Raw genomic sequence first — 20,517 nt, 5'->3', positions numbered from 1 at the left:
ACCCTTTACTTCTATTTGTTTTGTAAAGCAGGTGGCATCTGTTAGTAGTGTTGATTCCTGATGCTGTGTCTTGTCAGTTATAACAGTTTACTTGGTGTAAGCAGAAGGCATCAGATAACCATAGTCAACCACTTCCTGAAATTCAGCGTAAAGAGAGTCTTTCCATTATAAAGCTACCAAATGATTTTGCAATGGTAACATTCATTCTGTTCCGGCTGGTGGTCTGATCTGTTCACATGTATATACCCCATGTTTATAGCAACTGGAAAATTGCAGATTCCTGTGCTTTGTGCTTTGCTGCACATTTTCACTCCCTTCATAAGACTTAATTCTGCATGTTAGCAAACAAGCAGCAATACAGGGAGAACAGACACTGAGAAGTGTATAGATCTCATCTGTGTTTGCATTCCACAATGTTTCTACAGTCAAGTAAAAGTGCAAAGATCTCGGAGCTACACATGATGCTGACCAGCAACATTAAATGAAAAGACAAAAGCAGCATACACTTAGGGACTTTGCCTGAAAAATTGGGGATAGATTGTTAAAGGAATGTCATTTTTGAAGTCATATAGCTTAAAGTAGCTATTAATAAAACTTAGTGAAAAGTGATTAAGCAGGATGCTTATTGCACAACCTTTCTTTGTATCACATAAGTGTGACCCAATAAAGTCCATCTGAGACAGAGAAAGACTGAGCCAAGAAGAATCCACCCCAATCTTACAGTGGACACAACACATCAGGAGATGAACTCCTGGCACTAAGTCACTTCAGTGTTCTCATACAATAAAGTTTAGACATGATCAATAAAAATAGTATTTCTTCCCTACACTATCAGGTGTCAGTTTGATTCAAGGTGACACAAGCACTACAGAACATTATTGAAAAATTATTCCCCTTTTTTAACTCATTACTATATCTAAAAACTGTTAAAAAGCAACTAAGAGACTAGAAAGGACTGATTAAAACAGCCAGTGAACATTGCCCTGCAATTTAATGCTTACAGTTCTGTTGATTAATCTTGCCAAACCATTTTCAGCAAATGAGAATTTTATTATAATGGGTGAATAAAATGTTTCAAACTTCACCTATTACTTTCATTGGGTTAAAACAGAAGTCACCTAATTCCATTTAGGTAAAGACTAGGTAGCAAATCAGGTTCACTTTCCAAAATTATGTTAGATATTGTAAGATTCTCCTACTGCTGCAGGATAAACTGGAGAACATAAATATGCATTTTTGCCTCTGATAATTTAAGAATATGAGCAAAGTGAATATTTCCTATTATTTTTAGGTACAAAGCAGTAGTAGGTAGGCTTGCACAGGAGAAAACTACGCAGCAGATAAAGCAGTGCGAGGAAGTGTGTGGATGGTTCCAAGTCAGAAGACCAGACATTCTAGACTCTTCTAAGGGATTTTGGCAGAATCTATATTAAAGTAGAATTGGCTTTTCTCTTTTGTTGCTTTTTTTTTTTTTTTTTCTTAATGCTACATTTAGTTATATTTTTCTCTTGTTCACAGCTAAGAGGAAGATAATTTAAATAGATTTTTCTCATGATGGTTTCATTATTATGTAACTCTATATAGTGCACATGGAGTTACTCCTGATTTAAGCTAAAATAAATCTGACTAGTTCTTACAGATGTTAAGCTTAAGCTAAACTGAAGAAATGCTCATGGTAAATCAGAGAACAGGGGAGTGGAGGTAAGTGCAGCAACTCCTGATGGACACTGTCCTCAGAGAGGCAGTGTTGAAGGGCCTGTTTCTCTTTTGCATGCTCATCAAGTATTGCTGGTTTGGTCAGCCAACCAAAACCTCGGAAGTGATAGCCTTGCAGTCTCTTGTGGACTCGAAGGTATTTGGTGAAATTTTTAATTAAATTTAAAATTAGCATAAATTAAAAACAGTATTTGCAAGAATTTAAGCTTTGTCACCTTTAACAGTTCCCAATTTAAGCACAAAAGCAGAATAAAGTGGTTTGTTGGGAAGACTTTGGTTGCAGGCAAGTTATCTTGATCATTATCAGGTCCTTATACAGACATTTTCTTTCCTGTTGCTCTACAGTTCTCTTCAGAGACCTTCATTGATCCAATTACCCCTCCCTTCGTTCTCATATCTGTATTGTATGCTCTTCAAGCTTTAATTCATGTGATAGCTTTGGCACTAGGCAAACTACTCATAGAATCATTGAATATTCAAGTTGGAAGGGGCTCACAAGGATCTTCAAGTACAACTCCTGGGTCCCCAAAGGACCACCCAAAAAATAATCAGATCACATGTTTGAGAGCTCTGTCCAAATGCTTCTTGAACTCTGGCAGGGTCAGTGCTGTCACCACTGCCCTGGGCAGCCTGTACCAGTGCCCGACCACCCTCTGGGTGCAGAACCTTTCCCTAACCCCCAGCCTGACCCTCCCCTGTCCCAGTTCCATGCCATTCCCTTGGGACCTGTCTCTGTCCCCAGAGCTCAGCGCCTGCCCCTCCGCTCCCCTCGTGAGGGAGCTGCAGGCCACCATGAGGCCTCTCCTCGGCCTCCTCTTCTCCAGGCTGAACAATCCAAGTGACCTCGGCTGCTCCTCATACATCTTGCCATCTAGATGCTTTACCATCTTTGTTGCCCTCCTTTGGACACTGACAGCTTTATATCTTTTGTATACTGAAAGGGAGATAAGAGAATCTTAGTAGGTAGGATGCTGATTAATGAAAGTGAGTTAAGAGACTTAGCAGATGGGATGCTGATTAATAAATACCTAGATTGCTGTATTGAACTAGCAGATGTTGCTGCTAACTATTGTACAAACTAACTGAAGCAAGAAGTTTTGGGGCCCCTCACAAAGGGTAACTCCTAATGAAGATGGAGAACCTGTCTTAAGAACCAGCTGAAACTGCTCCTGTGGTTCGGACAAAAGCCAAGGACCCAAAGCGCAATCACTAGAGAAAAAGGTGAAAAGTTCAGGTATGAGGAAGAGGAAGGAAGAGTCTTACGTCATCTCAAGAGACCACCTGAGACGACCACCAGAGAGCAGTACGCAGGCATGGATGAGAGGACCATATGTAGATTAGTTCTCGGAACTAATTATAACACAAGATGGGCATAGGTATGCCGAAATAAAGGCATACCCTCTTTATAACTTACTTCATTGTGAGTTGTGGAGTGTTTCTGCGTATCAATACTATGGTGCCCCGAACTGCCCACAGTACTCCAGGTGAGGCCACACACACACAGAGCACAGCAGCACAATCCCTTCCCTTGACTGGCTGGCAGTGGTTCATCAGGCCCGTGGTCATTTTGCTGTTGACCAAAACCCCTAGATCCCTTTCTGTGGGGCTGATCTCCAGCCTCTCACCCCCCAGCCTTTATGTATAGCCAGGGTTGTCCCTTCCCAGGTGCAGAATCTGGCATCTGCTCTTGTTAAGCTTCATATTGTTGTTGATTGCCCAGCTCTCTGATTTGTCTAGATCTCTCTGCAAGGCCTCCCCACCCTCAAAGGAGTCAACAGCTCCATCCAATTTGGTATCATTCATGAACTTACTCAAAAAGCTTTCAAGTCCTACATCCAAATTGTTTATGAAAACAATGAAGAGGACTGAGCCTAAAATGGAGCCCTGGGGAACCCCACTAGTGACAGGCTGCCAGCCTGATATAACCCCATTTACAAGAACCCTTTGGGCCTGACCCGTCAGCCAGTTGTTCACCTGTTTTATTATGCTTTTATCTAACTGTATTCTGGTCATTCTGTCTAGAAGGATACTGTGAGAGACAGTATCGAAAACTTTACTGAAATCCAGAAAGAATACATCAACTGGTTTCCTTTGGTCAACTAGCTGTGTGACCTTGTCATAAAAGGAAATTAAATTTGCTAAATATGACTTTCCCTTAGTGAATCCATGTCGGCTCTGACCAGTGACCTCATTGTCCTTCAGGTGTTTTTCAATAACTCCCAGAATAATCTTCTCCATAATTTTACCAGGTACTGAAATGAGACTGACAGGCCTGTAATTGCCAGAATCTTCTTTTTTGCCCTTCTTGAAAACTGGGACATTTGCCAGCTTCCACTCAACTGGGACATCTCCAGATTCCCAAGACCATTGAAAAATAATAGAGAGGTCCTGTGATGACATCAGCCAGCTTTGAGTACTCTGGGATGAATTGCATCAGGCCCCATAGACTTACATGCATCCAGGTGGGGTAGCAAATCCCACACAAGTTTGGGGTTATCTGGAAGTTTATCACTCCTGCAGTTACAGTCCTCCAACTTAGGGCAGCTGCAGTCCCAGAGCCCATCACTGGTGTTGAAGACAGAGGTGAAAAATGCATTAAACATTTTCTCCTTTGTCTATATCCCTGCTTGTTAGGTGACCATCTTCATCAAGTATTGGACCAATGTTTGCTCTAGTCCTCCTTTTTCCATTAACTTACTTAAAGCCTTTTTTATTGTCCCACACACTGCTGGTCAGCTTCAACTCTAATTGAGCTTTGGCTGCTCAGATTCTCTCTGCAAAGGTAAGCAACATCCTTGTAGTCCTACCACATTGCCCAACCTTGCTTCCAGCAGCCATGTACTTTCTTTTTCCACCTAAGCTCTTGAAGATCCTGAAGATCCAAGCCAGTTTTCTGCCCTTCCTTCTTAACTTCTGTCATTTTGGAATTGCCTGGTCCTGTGCTTATAGGAGGTGGTGCTTAATAGCTGACCAGCACTGATGGACTCCGATGTCTTTAAGAGCAGTATCCCAGGGGACCTTACTAACTAGTTCCCTGAGCAGTCTGAAGTCTACTCTCCCCAAATCCAGGGTTGAAATTTTGGTGGCAGTTTTCCTATCACCAGAGAGTTTTAATTCAACTACCTCATGGTCACTATGAGAAAGGCAGCCATCTATCACCACTTCACCCACCAGACCCTCCCTGTTTACAAGCAAGAGGCATAGGAGGGCACCTTTCCTAGTCAGCTCTCTTAGTACCTGTACCAAGAAGCCATCATCAACATGCTCCAGGAATCTCCTGGACTTGTCTCAGCTGTGTGATATTCCCATTTGATATCTGTCAGGTTGAAGTCCACCATAAGGACAAAGGCATCTAGATCTAGAAGTACCTCATTTTTTTAAAAGAATAGCTCATTGGTGTCATCATCATGGCTGGGTGATCTATAGTAGACTTCCACAACAACATCTCCTTTATTTGCTTATCCCTTGATCTTTACTCAGAGACTCGCAACCACACTGCTGCTGACTGCGAGCTCTATATAGCCCAGTGCCTCTGTTACGTACAGTGCCACCCCCGCCTCACCTACCCTTTCTGAAGAGCCTGCCTGTAGATGTCCATTGCAACACACCCGTCACAGGCCTCTTCCCACCAGATTTCACTTACACCAGTGATGTTGTAGGTCTGGTACTGGGCCAAGGCTTCTAGCTCCTCTTGTTTCTCATGGTGTTTGTATAGAAACATCCCAGATGTGTTTCATTGAACCCAGCCCTTCATGGGGCAGACTAAACAGTCTCACTAGCATACAGTCCCTCAATTATTGGTGTGCAGTCCATAGCTTATCACTGGCAGGCCTGGTTTTGTCCCTTCCCCCCTTCAAATTTAGTTTAAAGCCCTATCAATCAGCCCTGCTAACTCCTGGGCAAAAATCTTTTCCCCTGCTCTGAGAAAGGTGTTCCTCACCAGGAGCCAGTAGGCCTGGTGTCTCATGTAGACCTTCCCATGATCAAGGAAACCAAGACTGCATCTGTGGCACCAGCCTTGGAGCCATGTATTGATCTGCTGGGTCTGCCTGTTCCTTTCAGTATTGATCCTTGCTACTAGAAGGATGGAGGAAAACACTACCTGTGCATCTAATCCTTCAACAAATTGCCCCCAAAGCCCTGAGGTCCCTTTTGATCACTCTTGGACTTCTCCTTGCTATCCTATCACTGCCAATGTGAAAAACCAAAAACACTTTTAATTCTTCAATCACCTTTATTTTTCACTTACACGGTTCCTAGCTGTAACATACTGTGTCCTTTCCCCAGAAATGCTTATTTTATATATGCTCCAATTGTATTCCCTCACTTGTGTCTTAAAGGACTTGAAAACCACACAGCTGATTTTCATAAAACAACCTCTAGTACTTACATGTACATGTTGTGCCTACACTAGCAAAATTAGGAAGCTTCTAGGCATGTCTAGGCCACAGTTTAGCACAGAAGATTTTAAGAGCATATGTTCCTCTGCTAGACACAAAGTCCAAGCCACCTCCTGCAGCATGCTGCAGAGCTGCCCTCCTGCTGTACTGGCATACTGCACTGCAGCCTCAGCATCCCCATCACAACACAGAGGGAAGGAAACACATGCCAGCCAGCTCAAAACCTTCGCTGGGCACTGTAAGTCTTCTAAAATTCAGAGAAATTCATCTTCCCATGTCACCGCTTCTCACCTCCATCCCACTTACAACCTTTTGTTTCAAATCTGTTCTCCATTTACATTATGGACAATTACATCTCTGCTCTGTGGTAAAGCCTCATTCCCCCCACAAGTTAAAAATAAACAGATTTATTAGTAGTTTTTACAGATCAACCACCATAAAGGTTCAAATAAAGTCTAAAAATCTGCCATGCAGATGACTCCTGAGATGATAGTTGTCATCTCACATATCATTTCAGCATACACTGTTATTTGCTAATGTGGATTAAGAGTGGGAGGTTTTGAACACAAGTGACCTGCAGCTGGAGTGACCTGGAGCCTGGAAAGCAGTGATGCAGGAAAATACATATATCATACATTTTTTTTATTTACCCTTTGTGTGCTTGACAAGCAGGACAACTGTGCATAGATAACAGGTATAGGACAGACTTAGAGGTGCCCTATGGGACACGCTTGAGATCCCTATCCTGATACAGAGCAGATCAAAGCACAACAGCAAACTGCAGCTGTGCAAGTCCTCAATTAACAGGCATAAACAGCAGAGGAGGAGATTCTCCTGGACAGAGTTCCATGGTGCCTGTGTCCCCACTTGCGTGCCTCTGCCCACATTCAGGGATCCCCCAGTGGAAAAGGTGATGAAAATAAATACTCTGCATTTCACCCTTGGTTCTGTGGTTGTTCCTGCATCCTGTCTGTGCTGTCTCACACAGCTAGATACAAAACAATCAATGGGCATGTGAGTGGTTGCTTTGGAAATCTAAGTCACATTAATTGTCCTAGGTAGACAAAGACACTGAGCATTTCTATCTTTTTTGTGAAATAATCCAACATAGAAATTCAAAGGAGGCATAACATTAAAGTGCGGGAGTCTGAGAGATCAATCATCTGTAAAGTAACAGGAAAAGGTCTTCTGAAGAGGCAAAAGGGTGATGAATAGTGCTTGAACCATTTGCTATAAGGCGATAGCACAAAATGCAGCACATGTGCAGGAACATTAGGACAAGCACAAAACTGCAGAAAGGAGTCTAACTCCCTGACAAGTAGCAGTGGAAAAATTAGTGAAAATGAAACGAGAAGAGCTACTACAGGAGCCTCAGCTCCACTTCCTCTGAAAATGCTTTATCACGGTGATACCACACACTGCTTCAGGATGGCTGATCAGCTTCTGCCCCAGCAAAGCCCTCGCTTACTCTGAGCCCTGCTGAAGATCTATCTCAGTTCCCCAAATCTCTGCTGTGCTGCTGTCTTCTCCCAGAGTCTTCTCAAGGCTGGGGAGCCAAAGTGCAGGGGCTAAGCTGTTCTTGCCACAGCTTCATACCTGAACTCTAACACTGTACGCAGTCCAGGGTTAAGCAAGTATTTGCTTGGGCCTCTATTGTCTACTAGATTCTAGTCAAGAATAGCCTAAATCCTTCTGCTTAAAGCTACTTTAATTCAGTAAGCTTGTAAAGTAAGCACAGAGTGCACCCTTAGCCTAAGGGATGCTAACAGGCACACACTGCTTAGTATTCATAATACTAAACCAGAACTTTCAGACTGCAGTCTCTCATTCACAAGGTTTAAAATCCTGCAGAACCTTAAGTCTCAGTGGCTTCAAGCTGGTATGGCAAAATGTTATTTACTCAATCTGACTGCAAGTTCTTCCCAGCATTGAGCCTCAAGTGAAATCTAGCTAGCCCTACGCAGCAGCTTGTCAAACTTCAAGCCCATACCTAAAAGGCTCTGGTAAAGTGTCTCAGATACTCTCCAGTTAGCATCAAACTGCCCAGACCCATCCATCTGGACTCTGAGATTCTGCATCCAGATACCAAAAGCTGCTTCTAACCTGGATCTTGCCAGTCTTGTGCAGAATCAAGTTTACTAGAAAGTCTTGTTTCACTGCCTGTTGTCTTCCAGAAATCCACCATCTATCAACACCTCTGAGCCTCTTAAAGGCTTGCATATGTTCATTACAAGGCTCTGCTTTGTCTTTACATGAGATGATTTCTGAAACTGCTAGAAAGAGATAAGAGGAAACATTGGTGCTCTTTTTTCTATATCCATTGTAGCGACTGATTGCACAGACTCTTATTATGATCAATTAAGAGTCTTTATTGCAAGCTAGCTATGCTCTTTTTCTACACTTTCCTCCCAGATGTCTTCTTTCAAAAACCCTCCAACCGCACCTTTGCAGTTCTTTGGTCCCTTTGCCTTGTCATTTGCTGATCCTTGTCTCAATGCATCTCTTGGGCTTGTGGGTACCTTATCACAACCTCATGATCCTGTGGCTGGTTCTGGTCATGCTCTGTTCCTTTTCTTTTCCCCAGGGCCTCATAGCAGTCTTTGCTCTTATCTCCTCTTGTTATTATCTATGCCTCAGGCTCCATGATGACTCATCCTCCACATCTCTCTTGTCTTCCAGTTCTACCTTCTTTGACTTATGTGGTCACAAGTCCTTTATATATGTACATTGCTAATTAAACCCACTTTGTCTATATGATCATAGATCCCACAACCCACTACAGAAGCCACTATAGCCCAGCATTGCTTGTGGCATCCTGCACAAATACAACCTCAGTTCCAGCTCCAAAAGGGGAACTATAGAGGCTATATTATCAGTACCTGCCTGTTATCTATGATGTACCCCTACCATCACTCAGACCTGTGAGATTAGCAGGTTAATATTCTACAGTCACTCTTTAAAGGAATGAAAGCAGGACACCAGGTCTGGTTTCAGAATGACACGCATCAAGTCCAGTTTGTAGTGTCAGCAGAGTCCACCAAGACATGACCTACACTGGCTAGCAATGTGAGATACTGTGGCCTGAGGAAAAACTATACTTGTTAGCATGCAAAAAGGAGCTTATTCATACAGGTTAATGAGCCAGACAGCAGGAACAGTTCATAACTGTCAGGCAAAGAAACCTTCCAGTGTTAGAGATAAGGCACATGTCATATCCCTAAACTATCTGTAAATGGAATAAGGGCAAGCCAATCTAACAGAGCTCACTCAACAGCAGAAGCTTAATAGCTAATTGCTTAATTACAGTATACATGTTTGCCTTATTCTTAATTTATGGAATTGCTCAGGAACTGAGATGATTTAGTTATTTATCAAATACATTGTCTAATTGCTACAAGTTATTAATGCAGGAAATAAATAATAAACTCACCCTAACAGTTACAGCAGGGAAAGGTGCTTATATATCTATAAAGTTATTTCACTCATTCTCTTATGTTCTAAGCATCAAAGGTGGGTGCATCAGAGCAGACTGACCAGAGTCATCTGAAGGTCACACAGAGGATGCAGAACAGCTACAAAGTCTTCTTCACATCTCTTTATTGGCTATGACAGAAGTTTTGGTTGGTTTTTGGACAGGTGTTGTAGAAGTCATATTAATTCTAGAGTGAACCTTGCTCCTTTCAGCACCCTTAAGTCCTCAGACTTGTTACTACTCATTTTTGTTTTCCTACTTCAGGTATTTCTAGGAATATAATCTGTCTTCTTGCTGCTCTGAGGAGAAGAGAAAAGGCATATGGAGTGTGCTAGAATCTCATTACCCACCTCCTGCTGTGAGGAGCATGCCACATAGCAGAAAAATGCTGCTCCCTAAGGGAAAGGCACCCAGGCAGCAAGTAGGGAGCAGACCAGCGATACCTGAGCAAGTTAAGTAGATAAAACCTGGAGACTGCAATTAAATCCAACCAAGGACTCAGAGCATAAAACAGTATCATAGCAGTGCTGCAGGTCCAGGGTTGAGCGAGGTCATATGTTGAATGGAGGACCAAGGTGCTCTGTAGACAAGTATTAGCATAGCTACATGTATAGCCAAGATGAAAACCCACACTCCACCACCACAGTATTAACAGAGAACGAATGCCCAGGACTCAGCTTAAATAGAGTTCCTAAGCCCGCTGTTGTGGTCTTGTCCCTTAGGACTTATTGGTGTCCTCAGGGCCCTAACACTGCAGGTCTGCTGATAACTCAGCTGCGCTGCAGCCATGTTGGAGTGCAGGTCTCTGGACACAATGAAAAAACAAAAACAAAAAACAAACAAACAAACAAAACAAAACACAAAACAAACAAACAAACAAAAAAAAAAACACAGTATATTCCTTAGTGCTTTCCACTTTTATTGCTGTTAGCTATCTCCCTGGTCAGGGATCAACACTAGGTATTCTTTTAATCCTTCATCTATTGTTTTTCCCTCTGCTTTCACCTGCAAACTTACTATTCATAATTCACTCATGTTAATCATCTTAAGACTGCTTTTACAAAACTTTACATTAGTAATCCTAAGATATAAACCTGTATATATGTTTTGCTTCTCCAAGTAAACATAAAATGGGATCTCTGCCAACATCCATGTGCCCTGTCATTGTCTCAGTGGTAAGTATCTATCACTGTAGTGGACTAATGCTATGTCTATAATCATCTATATTTCCATAAAGAAGCAGGCACTTTTGGAAAGGATTTGGCACTTTTAGATTGCCTTCTTTCACTCTTTGTAGCTGGTGACATTTCATGGAAGTAACAAGGTACTGTAATCAGCGTTTTTCTCTATCTTTCTGTTTTTCCTTCTGTCTTTTTCTGTCTTTCCTTCTTTCAAGGAAAAAGCCTTACTGTGGTTCTTTCTCATTGAAATCACTTCCTAGCTGAGTGACACCTTTATCAAAGCTCAGGTCATTAGTGTAGATGCCATGTAATCAGGAAAGCTGGTAGAGCAAAGAATATACTAGCAGTTCATTATAGCAACTGTAGATTCATAGAAAGTAATTAGGTATAAAGTGACCTGTTTGTATTTCCTCTTGCGAAAGTAAAACTGAGCTGCCTATTCCAGCAAGTTCCTCAAGCACTGTTACAGCAACGCTTCCAAGGGCAGTGAGAACTGTGCCTTACTGACTCTCCAGGCCACCACAACCATGAGATTTCCATTAACGAGACCAGTGTTGAAATAAACGTGAGAAGCATTATCATTGTTATTTTCAAAATAGAATTATGCAGCGAGACCACTCTGCTTAAGCTCAAAGCACATAACTGAACATGTTAAACTGACTGCACCGCTCTGAAGAACTCAGGGTTGTTCTTTGTGGGACAATCAAAGAAAAATCTGAACTTCCATGGGAAAGTAGAAGTTCTTTAATACTTTCTATGGGTTAGAAGACCCCATGTAGGAAAATTACTGTAATATGTAGATAGTGAACAGTCACAAAATCCGTAGAATGAAAAAATGGAAGCTATTCTGAAGGTCTCAAGCAGAGTATGATAGATGAGTAAGATGTAATCTGCAGCATAGCAGAAGTCTACCAGTTGTAAATAAATAAGCAGTTGAAAATTACTTTAGGATGTCTCAATGCACCTACATTCCCTCAAGTCTGTTTAGCCAGATGTGTTTATCTGTGTATCTTATTCTGAACCAGGAAAAGATTTCATCATTTACAACGATGGCAAATTCAAGGCATCCTGTCTATGTGGTGTATTCACTATGCCTGAAAACTAGTCTCCCACACAGAGATGTCTGTATGGGTCTGTCACAACGTCTATCACTCCAAATCTCTGCAGCTGTGCTGATGTAGCTACTACTCACCTCTTAACCCCCCCTCCTTGTCTTACTTATCAGACCAGTGCTCATGGATATGTGCACAACAACATAAGCACATAGCCTGTGTGGTAAATCCTTCCACCATGTAAAACAATGATTTGTTGAGGACAGCTACGGTTAGCTGTGGGAGGCTGTCAGACTTTTGTTTATTATGTTAAAATTACAACTCTGAAAGATACTGCTCAACCGTAACTACCTCCAAACATTCCTAAACTCAGACAGGCATTATTTATGGTTAAGGCAGAGTCACCCCTCTCCCCTCTTTTCTTCTTCTTAGGGCTTTGGAAATTTGTGAAGTAGACAAGAGAGATAACGTAACAGCTTTGTACAGCACAATTTGTTCTGAGAAAGGAAAAACAAAAGGTGTTTTTGATTGCTTACTAAGGCACACAGTAAGCATAGTGCAAAAGGTATATATATATTCTCTTAATGAACCATTGTTTTAAAGATTAAGTTTTTAATGAACTTTGGACAGGAATAAATTCACAACCTATTCACTGACCCCAGAACAAGAATACATGCCATGCATGAGTACTATCTGCCACATATAGAAAACACCATGTATGTTATCAGAAAAGTGTATTTTGAAGGATGTTGCAGAAAAAAAGGAGCTACCTGTTGGAAATCAGCCAACCACTGTACAAAAGTTGCATAACTTTTGAACATGAATAATTGTATAAAAACCTACTGAAACAGAATGCTCTTTCGATTATGTGCAGGGCTACAACAAAATTAGCTGTATGTGGGTGCCATTGTTTTGGAACCAGTTATGCAGCATGAATCACTCTGGCATTCATTAATGCTTCATTTGCAAGTAACGCCTTGCTGTAATTAACAAAAACAAACCACAAAAGTTCGTGTAGGATCTAGTATCCTGCTCTTGAGGCCCTGCTGCAATGTGGATACAACACTGGGTTATGATACATTGGGATTGTTGTCTAGCTGCACAATGAATCAAAATATTCTCTTACAGCACCAGTTCTGATCTCTTCTGTTTTGACTAAAAATCCGTCAGAATCATGACTTGTCTTCTGAACGAAATGCAGCTATTATTTTGGAAACCAGGTTTTAATTAAATACAGTTGATCTCACACACATCTCTGAGAGGAGGAGGGAAGCTTGGTAACTGTTGATAATTGACAAAAACAAACAACTAGGAGGTCCTCATTGTCACAGGGAAGAAAGGAAAACCAAAAAACGTGACTGCCAAGTTCAATTTATTCAGCAGACCAAGTGATGTGTAGGCTGTGCTGAGGAAAGCTTCTCACTCACACACACGCACAAACACATCCCCATTTACCTGCCCCATCCACCACTTTAACCAGATGGTGCAGTCGAGTTCTGGGGACCTGACACTTGTTCTGTCCAACCTGGCTCGGTGTCAGGCTCTTGGGCAGCAGCTTTGTCTGGCATGTACACAGACATTACCTTGCACCTTCTGCCTCCTAACAGCATCAGACATCCCGCTAAGGATCTCTACTGCTAAGGGGTTTTGTACCCTGATATCAGCACAGGCTGCCAGCCAGTATACTGTGATAGACTTCTCCAGCAGTTTCAGGTGCTGCTCTGTAAGAGGAAATTTAAAGGCAGCAGGAGGTCACAGACTCGTGGTATGGAAACTAATGCACTGAGATTGTACACTAACCAGACTCTCAACCCAGAACAAATATAGAGAATTTTTGTGATGATACAATAACTGAGTCACAGACTTAGCATAAACGGATTGGTGATTTAGCAAAAATAAATCCAATATTTGGCAAGCTATATGGTAAATAATGTATTGGTTAAGTCAGCTGCATGGTAAGGGAGACAGTATTGGATACAAAGGGATTGGCTATCTCCAGATTAGTTTTACAGACTCACCATAGAACATCATTCTGAGGGAAAAAAAAAAAAAAAAGTACAGACGATGACAGGTCAGAGACTCAAGGGGATAAAAAGTAAATTCACAAACTATGGGGTGGCAGCTGCAGAAGACAAATAGCACTGAAGACTTCAGTATGTTAGGACCAACTGCAATGGAAGCAGATATTTTTCTCCAGAGCACCTCAACATGTCATATAGCAAACCTGGGATCTGCTCTGCAATAAACATGGACCCCATGGGCAACACTGGGGGTCCTGCATACCTTAATAGCTTAGGAGAACCTGAGAATTTGTCATAATTATATGTTGCTACACTTTGAATATTTTATAGTAATTAAATTTTCTAAAGCTGTTGCTATTAAAGGATCATGCCATACATGTCTGCATATTCACAGCCATTATTCTTCTGTGGGTAATACTGTTTTACATTGGAGGAGGTGTAAGGTACTTTTCAGATCTCAATAAAAGTCAGCTCATGGGTATAGATAATTAAATGCCGTGTATTGAATATTTAGGGAACAAGAATAATGGGTCAATGTTATGTCTCTTCTGATACTGGGACACCAAATGTGTGTCAGCTCTGGACAGACCTCTTCAAGGTGACCATTGCACACTGTGCAAATTGCACAGTTCAGTGTGCCTCACCACTTGCACTGCTTTTAAAAGCTTTTTCCTCAAAAAAACAACCATTGACTTGTCCAAAAAATGCAAAATGTCCATGAAGGACAGGTGCATGTGTCAAAACTTCAGACAGGACCATATGTACAACCTCTTGTAACATCTTCAAGCTTGTTTAACAGAACATAAATTGGGGCATGGCCCAAAGCAGCTTGGGGCATTCAGCACGCACTTAGGCAGAGTGGGATACTCAGCAGATACTAAGCATGAACAACAGGTAGGAAGGCACACTTGTAGCTGCATGTACCTCAGGATCTCTAACTCCTCACTCCAACATCTTCTGATGTGGTTCCCACTACACACTCATACATTTTGTTCCTGCTAACATTCTCCTGTCAGTTGTCATCCCAGGGCCACTCAGTTCTTGTTGCATGGTCCTGTTTGTCATGACTTGCCTCTCTCAGCCCGATTTTATATTGTACTCAACTCTTGGTCAAGATTAGGCTATAATACTCCTTTTATTACCTTAAAAGCTCCAGGCCTTCCCACTACTATGGTGTCAGCTGGCAAGATGGGCTAGGTGGGACCCGTACACAGAGTTCAAAATAAAAACTGGAACTGCTGAAATGGATTGCTAGATGTGGTCTTGCTCTTCAACAGACTGTTTTTAAAAAAAATATTTATGCATATATGTTCCAGCATGAATTCTGGAAACTTGTTCCTTGCCAACTTAACTCTCTGTCATGTCACTGAGCAATAACAAGATTTAAGACCATTGCTAATAAAATTCAATAGCCACAACATCTTCATTGGAAAGTACAGCTAGAAGTGGCAGTCAATAGTTGGTGCAGCAGTTTCTGAGCTCTTGCTTCTAGATGTTCTGGGATCTTCTGGAATTATTGCCAAATGTCCTCTGGGAACATTTTTGGGAAGTGTTTTAGATGCTTGATGGTGCCTGCTACTGTTGGGAACAGATAGGTAGAGGAGGCCTTGATTTCTATCAAGATGTAGCAAGACTAAAGAGCTCTGTCAGCTGTCTTTGATCATAGGGTTCTTGGACCCTTTGTTCCAGCTGATGATGATCAGGGAGGGTCTGACACCCTTTCAGCCACTCCTTGGGAAAGGTCTATATATAAGAGCTGGGCCTAAAAGGGAGGTTTTAGGGTGCAGTGAGCTGGTAGAAAGGTTGATGTAGGAGATGCTAGTGCCTTTTCTAGTAGTAGTGCATACTTCGTTAATGGTGGGGATGTGCTGTAGGGCACTGATCTTAGCAGACATTGGAAAAATTTCTACTGTAATGTTAGAAGCCTCAACGCAGATGGAGCTTCAGAAGGAGGATCTTGGTTGGGGGCAGTGATACTTGTCTTCTCTTAAAGGCCAGTAGGAAATCCTTTCAGTTGAAGGAGGTATGCATTTTTTTTAAGGAGTTATGCGGACTGGATTCTGTGATACTATAGCTTTGAGAGCCCCTAGAGGTATGTGCTAAGGGAAAAACAGGCTGAATTTGCCTATTTAGGTGGGAAAAGGATGGCAAAGGTTAGAAGCTGCAGACTTCTGGCACTAAGAGTTTATGCTCTGACTGAAGTCTTAAAACTACAGAATAGCTTCAGTGCCTTAAAGAGAAGAGGCTGGATGCTCTGTCAAATGAAACCTTTGAGATGGTTTTGATGGAGCTGCACAGGAGCACCAGAGCAAAACATTGGAAGTTAGTGGAGGGTGACCCTTCTGCTATAGGGAACAGGCTTATCTGCTGGCCTGTTGCCTTTATTGTTTGCAAAGAACTTGCTCTTCAGACATTATGGAGAGCCTGTAAGTTTTCACGGCTCTCAGGTTATTGTCACTATGCTGATTTTTTTTTAATGGGGCATCAGTGGTATTGCCAGAGGAAACCTGGAAAGTATGAAGTGTCACACACTTGGTTCTAAGCTGATGGTTAAGGACATAAGGGTCCATGTAATGTTTACTCAGTTCTGTTAGTCATTAACAAGGTTTTGGTTTGTGTGATTGTGGCATATTCTTTAAGGACTGAATACTGCTTGACAGACGTGGGATCAACTGTGCCAAGTTTAGGCTGGGGGGGAAGAAGCCAACAAGATGGCCAACCTCATAAGAGCTTTTAACTAAGAATGATAGTGGAAAAAAAGACAATCAGGTGAGAAATTCTAAATCAGATTAGCAAGCAAATGATGTTTGATGTGAACCAAGGGGAGTCTAATCAATAAAACAGGGCTCAAGTGGTGTTAGCCCAAATACATGCATGTAATGCTGTCCTGTTGACCCTCCTTTGTAGGGGAAGGCCTTAACCTCTTTGTAGGAAATCAGAATGATTGGGTGCCTCTCTGAAGCATCTGTACACTTAATGCATGCATCATGGGGAACAAACAGAAGCAATGAGAGTCCTGTGCACCGCTTTGGGGCTACGGTATCACTCCAGTAATGGAGACAAGGTGGGATATTTCATCAAATTGGAGTATTACAGTGAATGGATACAGGCTTTTTAAGGACAGGTTAGGAAGGTAAGCAGGGCAAGTTCTCTCATGTGAGAGGGTAGTGGGGACTGCATGGAATAGGGGCAGACAGTTTGATAAGAGCTTATGGCTCAGGATTAGTGGGTAGACCAACACTGGTAATGGTTTGGTGTATGTCTGCTACAGCTTGTTATTAGGATGGAGTTCTAGATGAGGTTTTCAGGCACCTAGAAGCCCCGTGTTTGCACGCTCTAGTCTCAGAAGTCTTCAGCTCCCACAGTGTCCCCTGCAAGGTCAATGGTGCAGGGCACAAGCAATCCAGGATAGTTCTGTAGTGCCCTGACAAGTTTTTGTCACATAAGTCTGAGGAATTGATCCTTGCCTCCAAGATAGAACTGGGAGGCATAGGTCAGGGCAGCCTTGGCAGCGGTTGTAATGAGATAGAGTTCAGGATCATGAAAGGAGGAAATAAGGTGAAAAGCAGGGTCTTAGCTCTGGACTTCAGGAGGTCAGTCTTTGTCCTGTTCATGTGTCTACTTGGATGAATCCCATGTGATATTCCAAAGAGAAGAGATACAGGAAAGCTGGTTAACTTTTTCCTTTTTTTTCCCAAGGACGACCTCCTCTGTGATAGTGTCTATCTGAACATGCAGGGAATTTCACAAAGGTGGCAGAGGGGCTTGTATGGATGACCTAGGAGCTTCTGGCTATAGTCAAACATGAAAGGAAGCATACAAGAGGAGGAAGCATGAACAAGTAGCCCAGAAATCACAGAGGTGCTGTTGAGTGTGAAGGGTTAGGCTAGGGATTGGGCTTAGTTGGATCTTGTGAAGGATGTGGAGGGCAATGAGAAGGGCTTCTGCAAGTACATCGGCAACAGAAGGAAAGCTAAAGAATGTGGACTCAAGCCTGAATGGGACTGGAAACCAGAAGGAAAAAGTATTCAGTGAGTTAACACAAGGCATTATGAAGAATGACTTCAGGCAAAACCTAGGTGGAGTTCAACTGTAGGTTTTGTGTGTAGACGCTTGTATTTTAGCATGAGTGACTGCTAAATAACCTCAGCACATAGTGTGATGACAGTGTGTGCTGTTTCTTAACACAACCTGTATGCACTGTTTGTAAGAGCTTGATCCCATGGAATGTGTGAAAGCGTAACACTCTTGGCAAACTTCAGTGTACCATCTAGAACACTGAGTATTGTGTAAGTAAAAGACTGATAACTCTCTTTATCCAAAAGAATGCTAGTAAGATGTGAAGAGCAGTGAAGTCATTGAACCTTATCGCAAAATGCGGTTCTGCACTGAATGCTGTGGGTCTACCAGAGAGGACCATCTAATGCAGTATCTTTGCATGACTTCCAGCAGTAGAAGGGATATGTAAGAGCTCTTGAGAACTCCTAACAGACTTTTTCTCTTAAACATCCTGTGCTTTTTGCCCTGAGATTCAAAAGAACCAGCACTTCACACTGCAAGACAGATATGAAGGCTGAGGTCCTCAGTGCTTTTTTCACCTTGGTCTTTAGTGGTAAGACCTGCATTCAGGATTCCCAGGTCCCTGAGATGAAGGGGGAATGTTGGGATAATTAGGTGGTGAGGTACACTAGAAACAGCCAACTGTCAGGTTATAAAGGTTGCAATCAGCAACACAAATAAAAGATGCAGGCCAGTCCCTTGAGGTTAATACCAGGGTCATACCATTTAAATCTTCAACAGTGACTGGCAATGTGTCAAAGTGCATACTCACTTTCTTCCAGATCTGCAGCTGGGAACAGTGATTAACCTCTCTGAGTAAAGACAGCTGACAGTCTGGAGGAATGGGCAAAGTGGAAGTTCATGAAGTTCAGCAAAGGGAAGTGCTGCCTGCTGCACCCGAGAAGTGTAAAAAAAAAAAAAAGGCACTGATACAGGCTGGGGCCCAACTTAATAATAGCATCTTTGCAGAATTTTTTCTTGAGCACTTCTTGAATCACATTACAGCCTGGTGGGAAATTGTGCTGGTAAAATACCATGTTTAGTCTTATGTGACTGAAGCTCTTTCTGCAGCTGCCTGTGGTTGAATCTGGTTAAGATCAGCATGTGTAACTGCTGAGGTACCCTGGTGCCAGTTTCGGTTTGACATACAGTGCTGCTCTGTGAAGCTTGGTAGACCATGAGCTGCTTCAGAAGTAGCTCCTGAGGATGTTAGCCTCATTGAAGCAAACTGTGACCTGAATCTCTTGAAAAAGACCAAGAAAAATAGCTGTTTGTAAACCAAGGGTATTTGCTCACTAGGTATCACAGGCACACAGTTTGTTGTAACACAGTGAGAGCACTGGTTTGGGAACAAGTAGCTAGTGGCAGGGGTGCTTTTAATCTGATTTAAATTAGCATTGTCAGAGATGGTGCTTGAAAGCTCTTGCTGCCCATGAGTCTGCTGGACTTCTTAGCCTTGCTCCCTGAGCAGCAGCCTACTGTGGTTATGCTGTATTTCCCGTGTAAAAGGTATGACATGGGAGGCCTGCTGGTACCTGTGGCCTGGGAGTTTCTGCCCTCAAGGCTGAAATAAATTCTAAAATGTATTTACTCAACTGTCCTAAAAACAACAACAACAAAACTTAAGTCCATAAAAGGTTTTGAGGTAACTGAATAAAAAGCCATAGTCTACGTGCACTTCATGAAATGTTTTTCCACTTGTCCTCTTCAGAAACATCACATTCTGCTTTTACCTGCAGCCATGTTGTGCCTTGCTGGCCCTCCAAGCTGCCAGGCACAGGAGGAGGCGCAGCTCTCTCCTGTGCTCCCTGACATGAACACCCCTTCCTTCACAGCAGCTGAAGCTAAATGACTCTTGTGGCCTCCCTGGAGCTAGGGCCTCTCTGCTCCTTGGAGGTGTCTCATACTGTTACGGGGGGTGTTATAAGTTTGAACAAAAGAGGCAACTGAGATGCAGAAGGGGAGGGGGTTCTCTTTTTTGTTACATTAAGCAAAAGAATTTTCATAGTGTCCAGCCAAGTATTATACAGCTCCTTACTTCAGCAGGGAGCTTTTGCAACTCCTGCTCCTCAAACGGAACTCCTTGTTTTTAGTACAAAAGACAATGAACAAACATTTATTGTGTATTACGGGGGGACCAAGAACAGCCCCTTTGAGCTTGCTCTGATGGTTTCATGTGCTTCCTGTCTATGCAGGCAGAAATGTAATAAGGCAGGGGAAAAAAAACCTGTGAGACATGGGATTAGAAATTAGAGGGTGATTGATTAAGAATGGATATGTAGACAACACTCATTGCTTGATGTGTGTTATGTTTGTGATGTACTCTGCTTGTGCTGTGCTTGCGGAAGACATGATGTATGTGTGAAGACAGCATGAAATAATGCCAAACTTGCAAGGCCTCAAAGGAACAGGAGCCCCTCAGACCCCGAGAACCAGATCAAACTAACCTTATGGTTCACACTGTGACCAAGGGCTCAGAGATAAGGGGGACTGTTTGTAAAAGGACAGGATGAGGGATGCCAAAGTTGCAAGACCTCAAGATAACAGGAGCCCCTGGGGCCCCGAGAACCAGATCAAACCAACCTTATGTTCTGGACTGTGACCTAGGGCTCAGAG

The sequence above is a fragment of the Anas acuta genome, chromosome 1, assembly GCF_963932015.1.
Source record: "Anas acuta chromosome 1, bAnaAcu1.1, whole genome shotgun sequence".
Lineage (NCBI taxonomy): Eukaryota > Metazoa > Chordata > Aves > Anseriformes > Anatidae > Anas > Anas acuta.
The sequence above is the reverse complement of the archived record's forward strand: the minus strand, read 5'-3'. Positions refer to the sequence as shown.